The 22,416-nt window shown below is 46.0% G+C and overlaps 1 pseudogene across 1 annotated transcript; it reads left to right on the forward strand.

Moving 5' to 3' along the window:
* Positions 1-11,532: 11,532 nt before the first annotated feature.
* Positions 11,533-20,629, forward strand: LOC311110211 (annotated as a pseudogene). Its single transcript has 5 exons — positions 11,533-11,827; positions 12,320-12,781; positions 12,970-13,414; positions 13,600-13,976; positions 20,562-20,629. The product of its transcript is annotated as an uncharacterized misc_RNA (transcript).
* Positions 20,630-22,416: the final 1,787 nt, after the last annotated feature.

Below are 22,416 nucleotides of genomic sequence, written 5' to 3' on the forward strand. Positions count from 1 at the left end.
GCCTAGACAGCTGCTCTGAGGTATGCCAGACTCTACCTGGTTTACTTTAGAGAAAAACAGAAGGTAAATTAAGTCCCATTAATACGTGCAATATGTTAATCAGTGATATAGAGCAGTCGGAGACCATATAAGAGGGTGTTTGTACCTGGTGTATGTGGGTGGAACTTCCCTCAGTAGACCAGGAAGTCACCCAGAAATCAGATAAAAAGGTGAAAGAAGAAGAAGAAAGTGTCCCAATTATAACCAGCCAGGACATGTTTCTGTTCCACAAATCCATGTAAACGTTGTTTTTATCTTCAACTTTTGATATTTTATCATTGTGCTGGGGATAACCCCCACCTAAAACAGGTTCAAAAGCAGACACTGACACAGGGCAGAGATACCCTCTTGAACCAGTGAAATTGTCTTGCATACTTTAACATGCTGACTACACCGGGCACGCGTGTGTCCGCGTGCGCCATCGCTTGCATGTTGATTTCGTCCATCCACACCAAACGCGATCAGGACACACAGGTTGAAATATCAAAATGAACTCTGCACCAACTATATTAATTTGGGGACAGGTCGAAACACATGAAATATTCATGGTTGTTGCTAGCTAATTTGTCCTGGGATATAAACATTGGGTTGTTATTTTAACTGAAATGCAGGTCCTTTTTTTCCTGGATCTTTGTAGAATTTTGACCCATTTTGACTCACACAAAATGGTGTGTTCTTTACTTCGACAATTAATCCACAGATAAAAGGGGAAATATAGTTTGTTTCTAGTGATCTCTCCTCCTTCAGTCTTCTTCTTCTTCTTCTTCTTCTTCTTCTTCTTCTTCTTCTTCTTCTTCTTCTTCTTCTTCTTCTTCTTCTTCTTCTTCTTCTTCTTCTTCTTTTTCTTCTTCTTCTTCTGTGGACTTTATATGGCGATTGGCAACCAACTTTAAAGGTGCATAACCACCACCAACTGAACTGGAGTGTGGACCTCAGTTCATCTTTCAATCACCCACATGGGTATATGCTCCTAAAAACCAATGAGGAGATGGGAGAGGCGGGACTTGCACCAAGTCAAGAGTCAAAAATAGAACCGAGCCTGGCTACACAGACGCTCATTGATGGGCTCGAGCAGTTTGGATGAAATGATTGAATAACATGTAAATGTATTTTGTAACGTTTGAGCAGGTAACGCAAGCGGTTTGGTCAGCATGTAAGGCACCGTAACTATAGTCAGAAAACTTTGTTGAGGCTGTCTATACCAAGCCAGATATTACCAAGAAGGTCAAGTTTAACAGAGATGAGATGGAGGAGAGGATTGTGGATATCCACGTCAGTGCAGACACCCTAAGAGACGGTGAGACCAGCACCAAGAGAGAAGAGGCAGCAGACTCTGTTACCACGCCAACGAGCCAACCAGGAAATCAGCCCACAGGTTACACACACAAATACCATTTCTCATTCTCTTTTGTTCTTGTTATCTTAAAATGTTTGTACAAATACATATATTTTATGTTTCCACAGAGAGTGATAGCACAAGGAAGAGATCCTTCAGAGTTGCTGCAGCGTTTCTGGGGCTGCTGTGTGTTCATATTCCATTCACCCAGCTCTATGTATCATGGATAGTTTTAGGCTATTACATGACACTGACATTTTCCCTATACCTACAGTATCATTAGGTTGCTACAACCTAGCCTATGAATGAAAGTTTACAACGTAGGTGCACAGGTCAAGAGACAAAATGGAGTAATTGTCACAAGAATTTGTTATCTCAATGGTTGAAGTCAACTACTTCTTAAATCTTTGAATATTTCCCAAGAGGTTGTAAATGTCTTAGTTTAAATAAAATAAGCAAAGACCCAACTCTGCAATGGTCAGCCTTTATTCATTGAGAGCGCTCTGAAAATCATACAATGCACAATGTTTTTATACCTTTACTACGCCCCTAAATGGGCCAATGAAAAAGTTCCTAGCCCATATTTAGGCAACTATCACATTTCTCTATAAGCTTGAAGAAGCACACTTCTTTTTTTAAGACCCAAATAGTCTGTTGCTGAGCAAACATGCATCCTACACAGACACCTAAGATGGGAACATGTTCTTCAGTGTCTAGTTTCACATCCTGTTTCATGCTAGCATTGATATGAAAATAAGCCAAAGCCCTCGTTTTTCTTCTAACTAAACTTATTGTAGTTTTATGATTCTATCACATTCCTATAATTTTCAAGGTGTAATACTTTTAGTCACATTAACAAATTCCTCTATCAGTAATCAAGGTGACAGACGGTGACACTTTTACCGCCTTGCACACTCTTGCCTGTATCTAGCTGGTCTAGGGTGTCATCGTTAGTCCAACAGTTGCAAACAAGAGTTTCTATTAGACACAATCAGGTATGTTTATTCCCGTTTCGTTCCGTTTTCTTCCATTTATTAAACGTTTTTCAACAGAATCGGCAGAATGAATACATCCCTGATCACACGCAAACACTGTTCACTTTCATAGCAGCCACATACAAACAGCATAATATATGATACCTTCTCGCATCATCTTCACGCGCCCTCCTCCTCTTACTTTCACTTGTGGACTTCAGTGCGCAACACATCAGCTGTCTGTGACCAGACGAAAAAACCTTTCCAAGTAAATCAAATCAAATTGTATTGGTCACATACACATATTTAACAGACGTTATTGCAGGTGTAGCGAAATGCTTGTGTTACTAGCTCCAACAATACACACAAATCTAAAAGTAAAATAATGGAATTAAGAAATAAATAAATATTAGGACAAGCAAAGCAGTGGCTTTGACTAAAATACAGTAGAATAGAATACAGTATATACATATGAAATGAGTAAAGCAGTATTAAACATTATTAAAGTGACTAGTGTTCCATTATTAAAGTGACCAGTTATTCCATGTCTATGTGTATAAGGCAGCAGCCTCGAAGGGGCAGGGTTGAGTAACCGGGTTGTAGCCGCCTAGTGATGGCTATTTAACAGTCTGATGGGGAGGTGTTGTTTCCTACCTTCACCATCTGGGGGCGGCCCGTCAGGAAGTCCAGGACCAAGTTGCACAGTGCAGGGTTCAGACTCAGGGCCCAGAGCTTGATGATGAGCTTGGAGGATAGAAGCTGTTTTTCAGTCTCCCGGTCCCAGCTTTGATGCACCTGTACTGACCTCGCCTTCTGGATGATAACGGGGTGAACAGGCAGTTGCTCGGGTGGTTGATTGCTCGGGTGGGGTGAACAGGCAGTTGCCTTGGTGATATTTTCGGCCTTCCTGTGACATCGGGTGCTGTAGGTGTACTGGAGGGCAGGCAGTGTTCCCCCGGTGATGCGTTGGGCAGACCACACCAAGTTTGTGAGGGTCTTAGGGGCCAAGCCAAATTCCTTCAGCCTCCTGGGGTTGAAGAGGTACTGTTGCGCCTTCTTCACTACATTGTCTGTGTGGGTGGACCATTTCAGATTATCAGTGAAACTTGAAGCTATCCATCTTCTCCACTGCGATCTCGTCGATGTGGATAGGGGGGTGCTCCCTCTGCTGATTCCTGAAGTCCACGATCAGCTCCTTCGATTTGTTGACGTTGAGGGAGAGGTTATTTCCTGGCACCACTCCGCCAGAGCCCTCACCTCCTCCCTGTAGGCTGTTTCGTCATTGTTGGTAAACATGCCTACAACTGTTGTGTCGTCTGCAAACTTGGTGATTGAGTTGGAGGCATGTGTGGCCACGCAGTCATGGGTGAACAGGAAGTACAGGAGGGGGCTGAGCACGCACCCTTGTGTGGCCCCTGTGTTGAGGATCAGTGAAGTGGAGGTGGTGTTTCCTACCTTCACCATCTGGGGGCGGCCCGTCAGGAAGTCCAGGACCAAGTTGCACAGGGCAGGGTTCAGACCCAGGGCCCCAAGCTTGATGATGAGCTTGGAGGGTACTATGGTGTTGAAGGCTGAGCTATAGTCAATGAACAGCATTCTTACATAGGTATTCCTCTTGTCCAGATGGGATAGTTCAGTGTGCAGTGCAATGGCGATTGCATCGTCTGTGGATCTATTGGGGCGGTAAGCAAATTGAAGTGGGTCAAGGGTGTCAGTTAAGGTAGAGGTGATATGATCCTTAACTAGCCTCTCAAAGCACTTCATGAGGACAGAAGTGCTACGGGGCGATAGTCATTTAGTTCAGTTACCTTTGCTTTCTTGGACACAGGAACAATGGGGGCCATCTTGAAACAAGTGGGGATAGCAGACTGGGATAGTGAGAGATTGAATATGTCCGTAAACACTCCAGCAAGCTGGTCAGCGCATGCTCTGAGGAAGCGGCTAGGGATGCCGTCTGGGCCGGCAGCCTTGCGAGTGTTAACATGCTTAAATGTCTTACTCACGTCGGCCGCGGAGAACGAGAGCCCACAGTCCTTAGGAGCGGGCCGCATCGATGGGACTGTGTTATCCTCAAAGCGGGCAAAGAAAGTGTTTAGCTTTTCCGGGAGCAAGACGTTGGTGTCCGCGACGTGGCTGGTTTTCCCTTGGTAATCCGTGATTGTCTGTAGACCCTGCTACATACGTCTTGTGTCTGAGCCGTTTAATTGCAACTCCACTTTGTCTCTGTACTGACGTTTTGCCTGTTTGATTGCCTTACGGAGGGAATAACTACACTGTTTGGGTTAGACCATATTCCCAGTCACCTTGCAATGGTTAAATGCTGTGGTTCGCGCTTTCAGTTTAACGGGAATGCTGCCATCTATCCACGGTTTCTGGTTTGGGTAGGTTTTAATAGTCACAATGGGAACAACATCCCCTATACACTTCCTGATGAACTCAGTCACCGTGTCCATGTGTACATCAATGTTATTCTACAAGGCTACCCAGATTATATCCCAGCCCACGTGATCAAAACAATCTTGAAGCATGGATTCCGATTGGTCAGACCAGCGTTGAATAAACCTTTGCATGGGTACTTCCTGTTTTAGTTTCTGCCTATAGGAAGGGAGGAGCAAAATGGAGTCGTGATCTGACTTGCCGAAGGGAGGACGGGGGATGGCATCCCGGAAGAGAGAATAGCAGTGGTCCAGTGTTTTCCCAGCTGGAGAACTACAGTCAGTGTGTAGTACACAAACCATATCATAACCGCTAACCGCTACACACATCCTACATCGTTGTCACCATTTTAGCTAATGTCATAGCTAGTCAACATAGCTACTAGAACTAACGCGTTATTAAACCCAACACAATCATGCAGTACAGTGTACAGTCAAGTCAGCAATCAGTTTAGCAGTTACACCAGCGGGCCCCGGTGACAAAACATTTATAAACCTTACCTTGACTTGTAAGATTTCCAGTGTTGTATAGCCATAGCCAGCTAGCTAACATGTCATCCCTCTCTATTTGAATCTGGTGTTTGAGTAGGCTAAACTAGAAGGCTGCATTCGCTAGCTAAGTGAAAGTGGAAAAAAATATAACAAAATATTGCTAGCTCTCTTTCTCTTACATCTCCTTCCTTTTAAAATAAATGAATTTGTTCAAAACTGTTCAACTATTGTCTTTCTCTCTCTTTAACTCAACTACTCACCACATTTTATGCAATGCAGTGCTAGCCAGCTGTAGCTTATGCTTTAAGTACTAGATTCATTCTCTGATCCTGTCACGAATTCTGCCGAGACTGCTCCTCCTCCTTGCTCGGGCAGGCTTCGGCGTTCATCGTCCCCGGAGTACTAGCTGCCACCGTTGAATGTTTCGATGTTCGTTTGGTTGGGTCTGTCCGTTACACCTGTGTCCGTTTGGGTCTGATTTTGTGCCCTATAAGTTTCCTATGTTGTTTTCGTTAGTTTGTGTGTTATTTTCCGCCTGTCCGTTGGTGTCACCTGTGCAGTACTCTGGACTTTGTTTATTTGTGACGCACTGTGTTGTGTTGTCGCTCGGCTCCTTGTTTTGAGGTCCTTTATTTTGTATTGTTTATACAGTTAGTAAAGTCTTGTTTGACTCAGCCTATGCGTCCTGCGTCTGACTCCTCAACCGCATCCACATCAACACTGACAGAATAACACACCCGCTATGGAGTCAGCAGGAGCAGCGGCGGCACCCAAGTCGCTGGAGGAACGGATCAGCGATCAAGACTCCATGATCCGGCAACTTGGGGCCGCCATGAACGAGGTGTCCAACACTCTGCGCCGTTTGGTCACCGGAGAGGTGCCCACACCTTCGCACACCTTACCATCACCATCGGCCAGTCCTCCTCTCCCAGCACCGGAACCCAGTGGCATTCGGCTCTCGCTCCCGAGGGCATATGATGGTACCGCAGCCGGGTGTCAGGGGTTCCTCCTGCAGGTGGAACTCTACCTGGCCACCATACACCCGGCGCCCTCGGGATACGAGAGCGTCTCCGCCCTCATCTCCTGTCTCTCCGGCAAGGCGTTGGAGTGGGCCAACGCGGAATGGAGGGGAATAGACGCCGCCACCATCACCTATGCAGAGTTCTCCCGCTGCTTCAGGGCAGTGTTTGATCATCCACTTGAGGGGAAGGCGGCGGGGGAGCGTCTGTTCCACCTCCGACAGGGGAAGAGGAGTGCACAGGAGTTCGCCCTGGAGTTCCGGACTCTAGCGGCGGATGCGGGGTGGAATGGGAGGGCCCTCATCGACCACTATCGATGCAGCCTACGAGAGGACATTCGTCGTGAGCTGGCCTGCAGGGACACCAACCTATCCTTCGACCAGTTGGTGGACATTTCCATCCGTCTTGACACCCTGCTGGCTACCCGCGGACGTCCCGAATGGGGGTCGTCCATTCTATCCTCCAGCACCTCCGAGCCGATTCCCATGGAGCTCGGGCGTGCTGGCGCTAGGGAGAGGAGGAGAGAGAACCCAAGGGGGGCCGTCCCCTGCACCAACTGTGGCCGTGGAGGGCACACTGCGGCTAGGTGCTGGGGAGGGTCTCCTGAGAGAGGGGACAACAGGTCACGCACTGGGGAGTCATTTCAGGTGAGTAGGCGCCCCACTTACCCAGAGCTCTCTGTTGGTCACCTGTGTATACCTGTGAGATTTCCACAGGTGGTACCTCATTCCCAGCATAAGGCGCTAGTAGATTCAGGCGCAGCTGGGAATTTTGTTGATCATGAATTTTGTTCTAGGTTAGGAATTCCCCTTCGGCCGGTGGAAGCCCCCTTCCCTGTTCATGCCCTAGACAGCCGGCCGCTGGGGTCGGGGTTGATTAGAGAAGTCACAGCACCACTTAAGATGATTACGCAGGGGGGTCATGAGGAGATCATTCAGTTTTATCTGATCGACTCTCCTGCGTATCCCGTGGTGCTGGGGCTTCCCTGGTTAAGCGCCCATGATCCTACCATTGCGTGGCAACAGAGGGCTCTTATGGAGTGGTCTGCCCAGTGTGTAGGGAGATGTCTCTGTGTTTCCGTAGGGGCGACCTCGGTGGAGAGTCCGAACCAAGTGCCCGCAATGCGCATTCCCCCTGAATATGAGGATTTAGCACTTGTGTTCAGCAAGACTAGGGCAACACGGTTGCCACCTCATAGACAGGGGGATTGTGCGATAGATCTCCAAACAGGAGCGGCACTTCCGCGGAGCCGTGTGTATCCCCTGTCTCAAGAGGAGACAGCGGCTATGGAGACTTACATAGCCGAGTCCTTGGAACAGGGATACATACAGTCCTCCACTTCCCCGGTTTCCTCGAGTTTCTTCTTTGTGAAGAAGAAGGACGGGGGTTTGCGCCCGTGTATTGATTACCGTAGTCTCAATCAGATCACGGTTAAGTACAGTTATCCTCTTCCTCTGATTGCGACTATGACTGAATCATTACGCGGAGCGCGGTTCTTCACAAAGTTGGATCTTTGGAGCGCGTACAGTCTGGTGCGCATTAGGGAGGGAGATGAATGGAAAACAGCATTTAGCACCACCTCGGGTCATTACGAGTATCTCGTCATGCCAAACGGGTTAATGAATGCTCCTTCAGTCTTCCAATCCTTTGTGGACGAGATTTTCCGGGACATGCATGGGCAGGGTGTGGTAGTGTACATCGACGACATCCTAGTGTACTCTTCTACACGAGCCGAGCATGTAGCCCTGGTGCGCCGAGTGTTGAGGAGGCTGTTGGAGCATGACTTGTATGTCAAGGCAGAGAAATGCTTGTTTTCCAGGAGTCCATCTCCTTTTTGGGTTATCGATTGTCCGCGTCTGGTGTGAAGATAGAGGTTGACCGTGTGTTTGCCGTGCGTAATTGGCAAACTCCAACCACTGTAAAAGAGGTGCAGCAGTTTTGGGGTTTTGCTAATTAATACCAGAGGTTTATCCGGGGCTTTGGACAGGTGGCAGCTCCCATTACGTCCCTGCTGAAGGGGGGCCCGGTGCGTTTGCAGTGGTCAGCTGAAGCGGACAGGGCATTTGTTAAACTGAAGAACCTGTTCACTTCGGCTCCGGTGCTGGCGCATCCGGACCCCGCTTTACCATTCCAAGTTGAGGTAGACGCGTCAGAGGCCGGTATTGGGGCAGTTCTGTCGCAACGGTTCGGCACGCCACCTAAACTCCGCCCCTGTGCGTTCTATTCTAAGAAGCTCAGCCCGGCGGAGCGTAATTATGACGTAGGGGACAGGGAGCTGTTAGCCGTGGTTCAGGCCCTAAAGGTGTGGAGGCATCCGTAACCTGGAGTACATTTGGGCTGCTAGGAGATTAAACCCTCGTCAGGCTAGGTGGAACATGTTCCTGACCCGGTTTGTTTTTAAGATCACGTACATCCCAGGGTCCCAGAACGGGAAGGCAGACGCCCTGTCCCGGCGGTATGACACAGAGGAGAGGTCCATTGAGCCTACTCCCATACTGCCAGAGTCTTGTCTGGTGGCTCCGGTGGTGTGGGAGGTCGATGCGGAGATCGAGCGGGCGTTACGTACCGACCCTACTCCCCCAGAGTGTCCTGTGGGGCGGACGTACGTTCCGCTCGAGGTTCGAAATCGCCTTATTTATTGGGCTCATACATCACCCTCCTCTGGACATCCAGGTATTGGCCGGACAGTGCACTGCCTTAGCGTGAAATACTGGTGGCCAACGTTAGCTAGGGATGTGAGGGTTTATGTCTCCTCCTGCACGGTGTGCGCCCAGTGTAAGGCGCCTAGACACCTGCCCAGGGGGAAGTTACATCCCCTGCCCGTTCCACAACGACCATGGTTCCACCTCTCGGTGGATTTTGTGACCGACCTTCCCCCCTCCCAGGGGAATATCACAATTTTGGTCGTTGTGGATCAGTTTTCCAAGGCCTGTCGTCTCCTCCCAATGTCGGGTCTCCCTTCTGCCCTACAGACCGCTGAGGCCCTATTTACCCACGTTTTCCGGCACTATGGGGTTCCCGAGTATATAATGTCTGACCGAGGTCCACAGTTCACCTCCAGAGTCTGGGGGGCGTTCATGGAACGCTTGGGGGTCTCGGTGAGCCTTACCTTGGGTTACCACCCAGAGAGCAATGGGCAGGTAGAACGAGTCAACCAGGATGTGGGTAGGTTTCTGAGGTCCTATTGCCAGGGCCGGCCGGAGGAGTGGTCAAGGTATATCCCCTGGGCAGAGATGGCACAGAACTCTCTCCGCCACTCCTCCACCAATCTAACCCCTTTCCAGTGTGTGTTAGGGTATCAGCCGGTTCTGGCACCATGGCACCAGAGCCAGATTGAGGCTCCTGCGGTGGATGAGTGGATTCGGCGCTCGGAGGAGACGTTGAACGCTGCACATGTCCATCTGCAGCGGGCCATCCGTCGACAGAAGGCGAGCGCCGATCGCCACCGCAGTGAGGTACCGGTGTACGCACCGGGAGATCGAGTCTGGCTCTCGACTCGAAACCTACCCCTCTGCCTGCCCTGCCGGAAGCTGGGTCGGCGGTTTGTGGGACCTTTTAAAGTCCTGAGGAGATTGAACGAGGTGTGTAACAGGTTACAACTGCCTATTGATTATAAGAATATTAACCCCTCGTTCCATGTGTCTCTTCTCAGGCAGGTGGTAGCTGGTCCACTCCAGGAAGGTGAGATAGGAGAGACCCCTCCGCCCCCACTGGACATCGAGTGAGCTCCAGCGTACACGTTTAGGACCATCTTGGACTCGAGACGTCGGATGGGGGTCTCCAGTATCTCGTGGAGTGGGAGGGGTACGGCCCGGAGGAACGGTGCTGGGTGCCTAGGAGGGATATCCTAGATCCATCCCTCCTGACTGAGTTCCACCGTGGTCATCCCACGCGCCCGGCTCCGCGTCCTCCTGGTCGTCCCCGAGGCCGGGGTCGGCGCACGGCTGGAGCCGCGCGTCAAGGGGGGGGTACTGTCACGAATTCTGTCGAGACTGCTCCTCCTGCTTGCTCGGGCAGGCTTCGGCGTTCGTCGTCCCCGGAGTACTAGCTGCCACCGTTGAATGTTTCGATGTTCGTTTGGTTGGGTCTGTCCGTTACACCTGTGTCCGTTTGGGTCTGATTATGTGCCCTATAAGTTTCCTATGTTGTTTTCATTAGTTTGTGTGTTATTTTCCGCCTGTCCGTTGGTGTCACCTGTGCAGTACTCTGGACTTTGTTTATTTGTGACGCACTGTGTTGCGTTGTCGCTCGCTTCCTTGTTTTGAGGTCCTTTATTTTGTATTGTTTATACAGTTAGTAAAGTCTTGTTTGACTCAGCCTATGCGTCCTGCGTCTGACTCCTCAACCGCATCCACATCAACACTGACAGATCCTTTGATTGGGTGGACAAAATGTCACTTCATGCTGCAAGAGCTCTTATAGGATGGAGGACGTCCTCCGGAATTTGTCATAATTACTGTGTAAGTCTATGGAAGGGGGTGAGAACCAAGAGTGTCCTAGAGTTTGTATTGAAGAGAATATATGAATATATTTAGTATAGTTTTATCTAAAGAGGATAACCTCCCCTTCCTCCTCTGAGGAGCCTCCACTGCTGGGATCATAGCACTGTCTGTCCACTGTAAGTTTAATGTTTGTGCCATGTGTTCATTGCTTATCCCCTAGATGTAATAGATGGTTACTACTTACCTGATGTTTTAGCTAGTAACTATGTATTTATACTTTGCAGATAAGAGAGCCATCAACGATTGAGGATAAAAGTTACAACTTGTCAAGAAGGAGAGAGAGACCAGCTACACCAACCTGACTGAAGAGAGAGACCAGCTACAGACCAGATACAACAACCTGACTAAAGAGAGAGACCAGCTACAGACCAGTAATAACAACCTGACTAAAGAGAGAGACCAGCTACAGACAAGTTACAGAAACCTTACTGAAGAGAGACACCCGTATGCACACACACACTACTCAGGAATCAGATAGAAATATAAAAAGGAGAAGATGCCGCATCACAACTACCCATGACATTTCTTGGTCAGCTTACTTCCTTTGAAACTTCCCTATGGTTAACACCTACAACAGTAAGTCACTCAGACAGAGACACACAGATGACACAGAGAGAGACGAAGGGAGACATAGAGACGGACAGACACAGAGAGATAGAGGCAGTGATATCACTAGAACCTAGAATGAACATATAGGAGACCTACATAGAAAGAAAGTGTCAAACATTGTTGAAGATGTCTGAGGCCATCTATGCTGAGCCAGATAGGACCAAGAAGAAAACAGTGTTGGAGATGTCTGATGCCATCTATGCTGAGCCAGATATGACCGAGAAGAGAAAATTGTTAACGATGTCTGAGGACATCTATGCTGAGCCAGATATGACCAAGAGGTTTGACAGAGATGAGATTGAGGAGAGGATTGTTGATATCTACGTCAGTGCAAACACCCTGAGAGAAGGTGAGACCAGCACCAAGAGAGAAGAGACAGCAGACACTGCTCCTAATAATATACCAGGAGACCAGCACTCAGGTAACACACACACACACACAAACATGAATGTGTAAAGGACGTCACGCTGCATGCTTAGCGAATGCCACTTACTCCCTGGTGTGAACTCAGGACCTCTGCCTTGCTAGCACACGTGACTGCCTTCCTGAAGCGTCTTACCAGTCGCCGCCATGCGAAAAGCTAGCTATTGGCTGGTGCAAGTGGGGACACTTCAGGCTGAGGAGTAAGTTTCACACATCTCCATCCACCTGACATGCACGCACACACACACACGTACTCTCACATAAAATATTATGTTAAGTGTGCAAAGAGCCAGGGAAGACACCCTTCCTTCTTGTTGTAGTGTGTCTGGGGCTGCTATGTGTTCTCCTACTGGCTGGGATCATAGGCCTGTCTGTCTACTCTGAGTTTGTTTCATATGTTCATTGATTATCACATAGTTGTAAGAAGTACTGGTTACTAGGCCTATTTACCTGGTGTTTTACTTAGTAACTATGTATTTATACTTTGTAGTTGACAAAGCCATCAAAGATTCTGAAGATAAAAGGAGCGACTTGTCAAAGAGGTTTTCTGTTTATAAGACCAACACAACTGCAGAGAAAGACCAGCTACAGACCAGCTACAACAACCTGACTAAAGAGAGAGACCATTTACAGACCAGTTACAACAACCTGACTAAAGAGCGAGACCAACTACAGACCAGTTACAACACCCTGACTAAAGAGAGAGACCAGTTACAGACCAGTAACAACAACCTGACTAAAGAGCGAGACCAGCTACAGACCAGTTACAACACCCTGACTAAAGAGAGAGACCAGCTACATACCAGTTACAACAACCTGACTAAAGAGCAAGACCAGCTACAGACCAGTTACAACACCCTGACTAAAGAGAGAGACCAGTTACAGACCAGTTACAACAACCTGATTAAAGAGCGAGACCAGCTACACACCAGTTACAACACCCTGACTAAAGAGAGAGACTAGCTACAGACAAGCTACATCAACCTGACTAAAGAGCGAGACCAGCTACAGAACAGTTAGTAAAAGACTTAGTAACTATGTATTTATACTTTGTAGTTGACAAAGCCATCAAAGATTCTGAAGATAAAAAGAGCGACTTGTCAAAGAGGTTTTCTGTTTATAAGACCAACACAACTGCAGAGAAAGACCAGCTACAGACCAGCTACAACAACCTGACTAAAGAGAGAGACCATTTACAGACCAGTTACAACAACCTGACTAAAGAGCGAGACCAACTACAGACCAGTTACAACACCCTGACTAAAGAGAGAGACCAGTTACAGACCAGTAACAACAACCTGACTAAAGAGCGCGACCAGCTACAGACCAGTTACAACACCCTGACTAAAGAGAGAGACCAGCTACATACCAGTTACAACAACCTGACTAAAGAGCAAGACCAGCTACAGACCAGTTACAACACCCTGACTAAAGAGAGAGACCAGTTACAGACCAGTTACAACAACCTGATTAAAGAGCGAGACCAGCTACAGACCAGTTACAACACCCTGACTAAAGAGAGAGACTAGCTACAGACAAGCTACATCAACCTGACTAAAGAGCGAGACCAGCTACAGAACAGTTAGTAAAAGACTTAGTAACTATGTATTTATACTTTGTAGTTGACAAAGCCATCAAAGTTTCTGAAGATAAAAGGAGCAACTTGTCAAAGAGGTATTCTGTTTATAAGACCAACACAACTGCAGAGAGAGACCAGCTACAGACCAGCTACAACAACCTGACTAAAGAGTGAGACCATTTACAGACCAGTTACAACAACCTGACTAAAGAGCGAGACCAACTACAGACCAGTTACAACACCCTGACTAAAGAGCGAGACCAGCTACAGACCAGTTACAACACCCTGACTAAAGAGAGAGACCAGCTACAGACCAGTTACAACAACCTGACTAAAGAGCAAGACCAGCTACAGACCAGTTACAACACCCTGACTAAAGAGAGAGACCAGTTACAGACCAGTTACAACAACCTGATTAAAGAGCGAGACCAGCTACAGACCAGTTACAACACCCTGACTAAAGAGAGAGACCAGCTACAGACAAGCTACAACAACCTGACTAAAGAGAGAGACCAGTTACAGACCATCTACAACAACCTGACTAAAGAGCGAGACCAGCTACAGACCAGTTCCAATACCCTGACTAAAGAGAGAGACCAGTTACAGACCAGTTACAACAACCTGACTAAAGAGCGAGACCAGCTACAGACCAGTTACAACAACCTGACTGAAGAGAGAGACCAGCTAATGACAAGCTACAACAACCTGACTATAGAGCGAGACCAGTTACAGACCATCTACAACAACCTGACTAAAGAGCTGGACCAGCTACAGACCAGTTACAACAACCTGACTAAAGAGAGAGACCAGCTAATGACAAGCTACAACAACCTGACTATAGAGCGAGACCAGTTACAGACCATCTACAACAACCTGACTAAAGAGCTAGACCAGCTACAGACCAGTTACAACAACCTGACTAAAGAGAGAGACCAGTTACAGACCATCTACAATAACCTGACTGCAGAGAGCGAGCAGTTACAGACCAGTTACAACAACCTGACTGAGGAGAGAGACCAGCTACAGACCAGTTACAACAACCTGACTAAAGAGAGACCAGCTAAAGATCAGTTGCAACAACCTGACTATTGAGAGAGACCAGCTAAAGATCAGTTACACCAACCTGAGTAAAGAGAGGAGATAGGAGGAGAGGAGATGGCAGAGGAGATAAGATGAGAGGAGATAGGAGGAGAAGAGATAAGAGATGAGGAGATAGGAAGAGAGGAATCTAGGAAAGACTAATTGAGATAGAGCCTTAGTGTCAGAAAGACATAGCGGAGGAAGAAGAACATTAGGAGAATGAGGAAGAGAGAAAAAATAAGGTAAGTAATTGTTATTTTTAGATGTAGAGGAGAGGATGTAGACAAACTGTACTCTGTAAAATGATTTTATTAATTATGTTTATTAGCAACATTGCCATGGGCTTATGCTTAGTTTAAATATTTTCTTGCTTTTTTTCATAAAACAGTGTGACCTGCAGTTGGACACACACAGAAGGCAGAACAGTACTGAGAGCCCACACACACACTTCCCTTTTTAAACTTCTGAGAAAGATCCAGACATAGATTTCCCACACACACTTCTGGATAACTCTTCACACTGATGTTACACACAGACAGCATAGATAGAAAAATGGCCCATTTATGGTAAAAGGCCATTGGTGATGTATGTGATGAAATCGGTGGCTGGCCACAGAGAACAAGCCATAACGTGACCTCCGTTTGAAGGCTGGCGTGTCAAAGCCTCAGTAGTACTATATGATCTATATGTGAATTCAAAGGGTATCACTTCAATTATAACTTGAATCATATGTTTAAAACATGTGCATGGTGCGAAACAAAAACGTTTCTGTTAGAAACTGAAGTGGGGTCAGCCTCCCGAGTGGCTCAACGGTCTAAAGCACTGCATCGCAGTGCAAGCTGAGTTACTACAGATCCTGGTTCGATTCCGGACTGTGTCGCAGCCGGCCGCGACAGGGAGACCCATGAGGCGATGCACAATTGACACTGCGTCGTCCAGGATAGGGGAGGGTTTGGCCGGATGGGATGTCCTTGTCCCGTCGCGCTGTAGCAACTCCTGTGGCGGGCCGGGCGCATGCACGCTGACACGGTCGCCAGGTGTACAGTGTTTCCTTTGATACATTTGTGCGGCTGACTTCCGGGTTAAGCGTGCAGTGTGTCTTGGCGGGGTTAGGGTTTCGGAGGACGCACCGCTCTCGACCTTCGCCTCTCCAGAGTCCGTACAGGAGTTGCAGCGAATGTAACTACCAATTGGATATGACGAAATTGAGGAGTAAAGGGGATAAAAAAAATATATATAATAATTATTATAAAGTGGGGGAAGTCATGTGGTGGCCAGTGACGTGTTGATTTGACAGTTTCTTATAAGTTAAAACAGTGTCACTTACAGTAAGGCGGAGGAACAGACACAGGGCAGAGGTAAAAATATCTAAAGAACCTGGGTAGACTTAACATAGACTTGTTAGACAGAAAACACAGTACGTTTTTGGTGATGATGTCTGAGGCCATCTAAGCTGAGCCCTCCTAAAGAGTTTTAACAGTCGACGCCACGTGAAGAGCTAGCTATTCGCTGGCACAAGTGAAGACACTTCAGGCTGAGGAGTAAGTTTCACACATCCCCATGTGCTTCACATAGGCACACACACCCACCCACCCACCCCAGTTACTGGCCAGTTACAACAACCTGACTGAGGAGAGAGACCAGCTACAGACCAGCTACTGGCCAGTTACAACAACCTGACTGAGGAAAGAGACCAGCTACAGACCAGTTACTGGCCAGTTACAACAACCCGACTGAGGAGAGAGACCAGCTACAGACCAGTTACTGGCCAGTTACAACAACCTGACTGAGGAGAGAGACCAGCTACAGACCAGTTACTGGCCAGTTACAACAACCTGACTGAAGAGAGAGACCAGCTACAGACCAGTTACTGGCCAGTTACAACAACCCGACTGAGGAGAGAGACCAGCTACAGACCAGTTACTGGCCAGTTACAACAACCTGACTGAGGAGAGAGACCAGCTACAGACCAGTTACTGGCCAGTTACAACAACCTGACTGAGGAGAGAGACCAGCTACAGACCAGCTACTCTAATACAGTATGTTGTAATTTAACATTTGTAATGATGTCATTTCATAGTATTGTGTGGACCAGGGAAGAGTTAGGGGATAATTGACTTGGTCCCACTGAGTCTACATTCCTTATGTCAAAGGAGATCACTGAGGTTGATATTAGAATGATTGATGGGACAGGATATATGACTTGGGGTAAGGGTGATGAACATCAAAGACAGGGAGTGCCCATGGAGAAGATGTATGCCAAGAAGATGGTAACAGAGGGTATATAAGGGAGAGTGGCTCCTTTGATCAAGTTAGTTCGTAACACCAAGGGCAAAGCTCTGGTCATTGTTGTAACGAACCCGGTACCGATCATTAAACATTTGCATTAACTTTCTACAAAGTGTCTAAGTATATATCCTTGCATCCTTGATTCTTTGATACCAGAGAAACTCATCAAAACAACATTCATACAGTTCACATTCATACATTACAATATATTATAGCTTAATTAGTCTGAAAATACAAAAAGAAGTGAGAAGTAAGGTTATCTAGTTGTTAAAGGACTAATGGAATCACTATGGTGTGGGGTGACATCTAGTTGTTAAGGACTAATGGAATCACTATGGTATGGACTGACATCTAGTTGCTGTGTGGTGTTCGGGTCTGTGGGACCCATTTTCAATGTTTACTAAAATAAAAATGATACAATGAATTATCTTTTCAACCTGAGACTGGCTCATTTTCTGTGAAGAACATGTAAAATAACACATTTTCATTTTGTGCACACTGTGAACCCCCTACACATTTATATTACATATGTGGTGTTTTGGTCCACTGGACCCGAGGGTAATAAAAGTGTGTAAAAGTGTGCGGCAGGTAGCTTAGTGGGTAAGAGTGTTGTGCCAGTAACCGAAAGGTCGCTGGTTCTAATCCCCGAGCCGACTAGGTGAAAAATCTGTCGATGTGCCCTTAAGCAAGGCACTTTACCCTAATTGCTCCTTTAAGTTGCTCTGGATAAGAGCGTCTGCTAAATGACTAAAATCTAATTGTGTGTGTGTAGGTGAAAAGAAGCAAAAATGTTTGCTCTGTGCCTTCACTCTGTCTTCCTCTTTCCTGAGCCTACTGTTTCAACATAGCACCAAGAACTTTTCTTGCACTCTTTACCCTTTGTAGTGTGTGAAACTACACAATATCTTGCGGGAAGCTGCACAATGTTATTACAATACAATATTTCGATACATTGTAAAAAAGTATGTATTTTCCCTCACTCTACCCCAGTCAGGTGCAATTGGGGGAGGGACACAACAAATAAATAGCTTTGCATGTGTGGATCCTTACCAATATCAATCAGTATGGCAAAAATCATCTCTGCATAGAGGGCCTTTGAAATAATTTACTGTTGATGAGCAGTTTATGCCATTTAGGGGCCGCTGCCCCTTCAGGCAGTACATTCCGTCTAAACCCGCAAAATATGGAATCAAGATCTGGGTTGCCTGTGATGCTGCTTCATCATATGCATGGAAATTGCAAGTGTATATGGGGAAGCCAGATGGAGGAGCCCCTGAGAAGAACCAAGGGATGCGGGTTGTCCTGGATGTGACACAGGGACTCCGTGGCCACAACATCACATGTGATAACTTTTTTACTTCTCACAAGCTGTGACAGGAGCTCCTCAAGAGGAAGCTGATGATGGTAGGAACAGTACGGAAAAAACAAGCCAGAGCTCCCACCTCAGCTGTTGAATACACGGAACAGGCCTATCAATTCCTCTAAGTTTGTGTTCATGGCTGACACGTCTCTAGTGTCCTACGTGCCAAAGAAAGGCAAAAATGTGGTACTCATGAGTACGCTGCATAGGGATGGGAGAATCTGTGGCCAGGAACATCAAAAACCAGAAATCATAATGGATTACAATGCCTCTGTGGTATCTGAGGAATTAATGACTTTGCTAATGGTTTCAAATGGTTTTAGAGGATGTTGACTAAGCTTAAAGGGAGCATCTGGGGAGTAGTTCTATAGGGGCACCATAAAGCCGAGGAAGTCTGTTAGGTGACCTCCTGGCATTGGTCGGTAGGAAAAACCACCCATATTATGTTACATAGGGCATAGGATATAAATACCACAGTTAAGACAAAGGAGGACAGAATAATCATATTTGAGATGGGGCGATTATTCTCCAGATATCGGCAGATATCTGTAAATTGAAGCTGTAACCCTTTGATATAAATAAACCTGTGTAATCAAAGTACAGCGTCAGCGGATTTCCTTGGTCTCACAGCATAATTAGCAACGTTTTCTCGACACCACACCTCAAAAGGAAGGATGGACAAATTAGACAAGCTGGTGACTGGCTACAGCTACAAAAGAAGAACCCTACGCTGGCCACTTGTGACATTCTTCAACATCTTGGACATCTCGGCATACAACGTATTTGTCATCTGGATGGTAATGAACCCAGATTGGAACAGAGGGAAGCTCCAGAGGAGATGGCTCATTCTGGAGGAGCTGGGCAAGGCATTGGTAAGATCTCAAATCCAGAGGAGGCAACATATCCCAAGGACCCCAGCTTCTGCAGCCATCGTGAGGAGGATTCAGGAAGAGGATGCTGGTTCCCCATCCGCCCGACCCACAGAACCAACAACTCCAATACCGGAAGAAAGTGTGAGTGATGTTGTTGCATGCGTGTGTCTGAATCTCCTACCTTGGCCTGCTGTAACTATATCCAGTACCAGTCAAAAGTTTGGACACACCTACTCATTCAAGTTTTTTTTTTTTTTTTTTCTATTTTGTACATTGTATAATAACAGTGACGACATCAAAACTATGAAATAACACACATAGAATCATGAAGTAACCAAAAAAGTGTTAAACAATGAGAGATTCTTCAAATAGCCACCCTTTGCCTTGATGACAGCTTTGCACACTCTTGGCATTCTCTCAACCAGCTTCACATTGAATGCTTTCCAACAGTCTTGAGGAGTTCCCACATATGCTGAGCACTTGTTGGCTGCTTTTCCTTCACTCTGCCATGCGACTCATCCCAAACCATCTCAATTGGGTTGATCCCGGGGATTGTGGAAGCCAGGTCATCTGATGCAGCATTCCATCACTCTCCTTGGTAAAATAGCCCTTACACGGCCTGGAGGTGTGTTGGGTCATTGTCCTGTTGAAAAACAAATGATAGTCCCACTAAGCCCAAACCAGATGGGATGGCGTATCGCTGCAGAATGCTGTGGTATCCATGCTGGTTAAGTGTGCCTTGAATTCTAAATAAATCACAGTCTGTGTCACCAGAAAATCACCCCCACACCATAACACCTCCTCCTCCGTGCTTTACGGTGGGAACTACACATGCGGAGATCATCCGTTCACTCACACCGTGTCTCACAAAGACACGGCGGTTTGAACCAAAGGACAAATTTCCACCGGTCTAATGTCCATTGCTCGTGTGTCTTGGCCCAAGCAGGTCTCTTCTTCTTATTGGTGTCCTTTAGTAGTGGTTTCTTTACAGCAATTCAACCATGAAGGCCTGATTCACACAATACCCTTGAACTCTGTGAAGCATATATTTGGGCTACAATTTCTGAGGGTGGTAACTCTAATGAACTTATCCTCTGCAGCAGAGGTAACTCTGGGTCTTCCATTCCTGTGGCGGTCCTCATGAGAGACAGTTTCATCATAGCTCTTGATGGTTTATGCGACTTCACTTGAAGAAACATTCAAAGTTCTTGAAATTTTCCGTATTGACTGACCTTCATGTCTTAAAGTAAGGATGGTCGTTTATCTTTGCTTATTTGAGCTGTTCTTGCCTTTAATATGGACTTGGTCTTTTACCAAATAGGGCTATCTTCTGTATACCCCCTCTACCTTGTCACAACACAACTGATTGGCTCAAATGCATTAAGAAGGAAATAAATTCCACAAATTAAACTTTAAGAAGGCACACCTGCTAATTGAAATCAATTCCAAGTTACTACCTCCTGAAACCCCAAGGTAAGAGACTACTGCTCATTAATAACACTGAACACAGTGTAAGGAGTAAGACTGATTCTCTGTGTTGTTCATACTCTAGGTTCTGAGAGAGTGTCCAGTCTAACTCTGTTGTGTCTACTGCAGGTATTGGAGGAGTGGAGGGCCTAATGTTGATGGAGGTCAGAACTGTGTGGTGGTACCTTACTTGTCATCAGGCCAAGGAGAATGGTGGGACTATCGGTGTTCATATCCAGAGTACTGGATCTGTGAAAAAGGCTCTTTGTAGTCACTGCTGTTTATGGAACTCTGAAGACTGATAACATATTTTGGTAGAATGGCACTCTGAACTAGACGTAGGAGAGAAAAGCACACACACACTCACACACACACACTCTCACACACACACACACACATACAGAAGCATGCACTCAGAAAGACAGAAAACACAGTACTGTGTTGGAGATATCTGAGGTCATCTATGCTAAGCCCCCCTGAAGAGTATTAACAGTCGACGCCACATGAAAAGCTTGCTGTTTACGCCCTCTACCTTGTCAAAACACAACTGATTGGCACAAATGCATTAAGAAGGAAAGAAATTCCACAAATTAAACTTTAAGAAGGCACACCTGCTAATTGAAATCAATTCCAGGTTACTACCTCATGAAGCTGGTTGAGAGAATGCCAAGAGGGTGCAAAGCTGTCATCAAGGCAAAGATTGGCTAATTGAAGAATCTCAAATATAAAATATATTTTGATTTGTTTAAAACTTTTTGGGTTACTACATGATTCCATATGTGTTATTTTATAGTTTTGATGTATTCACTATTATTCTACAATGTAAAAAAAAAAGTACAAAGAAAAGAAAAACCCTTGAATGAGTAGGTGTGTCCAAACTTTTTACTGGTAGTGTATGTGAGTGAGTGAGTGAGTGAGTGAGTGAGTGAGTGAGTGAGTGAGTGAGTGAGTGAGTGAGTGAGTGAGTGAGTGAGTGAGTGAGTGAGTGAGTGAGTGAGTGAGTGACTGAGTGAGTTGTTAGTAAATTTCCAGAACTAAGTGTTTTTATCATTCTAGATTGCAGCTGGTAGCAACAAGAAGAAGAAGCGCTGCAATGTGTGTGGACCCAAGAATGACAGGAAGACACAGTACACATGCATCAAGTGCAAGAAATACATTTGCGACACACACAGTAAAAATGTGTCCCTCATGTGGGGTGTAAACCGGACTATATTTCTGTTCAATTGGGCTCATTTATCATTTCTATAAAATACTGTATGTAAAAGTTGTCCTTCCAATGTGTTCAGTTCAAAGCAATTAACATCAATAGTGATGAAAACCTTGTTTCATTTATATTTGTTCAAGATAAACATGATTTATTCCACCCATGTCTTGATTATAATTGATTTTTGTTTACAAAAATCACATTTTATCAAAACAAAAATAATATTGTTTTTTAATAAATGTGATCTAGCAGAGGTAAATGGCAAATATTAACCATGTATGATGTCTATACTGCTTGTAATTGATATAAGTCAACATCTAAGTATTAAGTATTTTTACGTAAATTGTTATGGCTGTATTGTTCTAAAATCCCAATAATGCTATGGGTCCATCAGACCTGTGAACATTCTGTGAATAACAAAAACAGTAACACCACACAAGGGTTAAGAATGATGGAGGCCACTGTGTTCTTGGGGACCTTCAATGCTGCAGAAATGTTTTGGCACCCTTCCCCAGATCTGTGCCTCGACACAATCCTCTCTCTGAGCTCTATGGACAATAATAATAATAATAATAATAATAATAATAATAATAATAATTCCTTCGACCTCATGGCTTGGTTTTTGCTCTGACATGCGCTGTCAATTGTGGGACCTTATATAGACAGGTGTGTGCCTTTCCAAATCATGTCCAATCAATTGAATTTACCACAGGTGGACTCCAATCAAGTTGTAGAA

The sequence above is a fragment of the Coregonus lavaretus genome (assembly GCF_964263955.1).
Source record: "Coregonus lavaretus genome assembly, contig: SUPER_35_unloc_2, whole genome shotgun sequence".
Classification (NCBI taxonomy): Eukaryota; Metazoa; Chordata; class Actinopteri; order Salmoniformes; family Salmonidae; genus Coregonus; species Coregonus lavaretus.